We start from the raw sequence: 1,122 nt of genomic DNA, 5'->3' as shown, positions 1-1,122 counted from the left end.
TTCTATAAGATAAAAACACGTGAGCGGATCACTCATTAAGAGATCACTATTCCAAATTCTGTGAAGGCTTCTTTCAAATATTAAAAATTTGACTAACACTTTTCCTAGCGAAAGCTTTTTTTGAAGTTTTGCCGAGAAGGGTATGCCGAAAAAATCGTTAAATAACCACATGTAGCACGAGAATAATACTGTTGCTGGTCGACAATTATAAAATAGGAAGCATCTCCAAATAACAGGAACAATGACTGCCTAAATCCCCAATGTTGTTGTTGTTGTGGTCTACAGTCCAGAGACTGGTTTGATGCAGCTCTCCATGCTACTCTATCCTGTGCAAGCATTTTCGTCTCCCAGTACGTTGCAACCTACATCCTTCTGAATCTGTTTAGTGTATTCATCTCTTGGTCTCCCTCTACGCTTTTTACCCTCCACGCTGACCTCCAATACTAAATTGGTGATACCTTGATGCCTCAGAATATGCCCTACCAACAGATCCCTTCTTCTAGTATAATCCTGTATTCACCTGACCAGAAGCCATGTTCCTCCTGCCATCGAACTTCACTAATTCCCACTATATCTAACTTTAACCTATCCATTTCCATTTTAAAATTTTCTAACCTACCTGTCCGATTAAGGGATCTGACATTCCACGCTCCGATCCGTAGAATGCGTTTTCTTTCTCCTGGTAACAACGTCCTCCTGAGTAGTCCCCGCCCGGAGATCAAACGGGGGACTATTTTGCCTCCAGAACATTTTACCCAAGAGGACGCCATCATCTTTTAACCATACTGTAAAGCTGCATGCTCTCGGGAAAAATTATGGCTGTAGTTCCCCTTGCTCTCAGCCGTTCGCAGTACCAGCACAGCAAGGCCGTTTTGGTTAGTGTTACAAGGCCAGATCAGTCAATCATCCAGACTGTTGCCCCTGCAACTACTGAAAAGGCAGCTGCCCCTCTTCAGGGACCACACGTTCGTCTGGCCTCTCAACAGATACCTCTCCGTTGTGGTTGCACCTACGGTACTAAAGATAAACCCGTCTTCGGAACCTGAAATCACAGATTTCAGGAACAATACTCAGATTCTGCAGAACAATTCGACACATGGCATGTAGCCTGTCTGCACACTA

This window comes from Schistocerca cancellata, chromosome 2 (assembly GCF_023864275.1).
Source record: "Schistocerca cancellata isolate TAMUIC-IGC-003103 chromosome 2, iqSchCanc2.1, whole genome shotgun sequence".
Classification (NCBI taxonomy): domain Eukaryota; kingdom Metazoa; phylum Arthropoda; class Insecta; order Orthoptera; family Acrididae; genus Schistocerca; species Schistocerca cancellata.
This window is presented reverse-complemented; position numbering follows the sequence as displayed.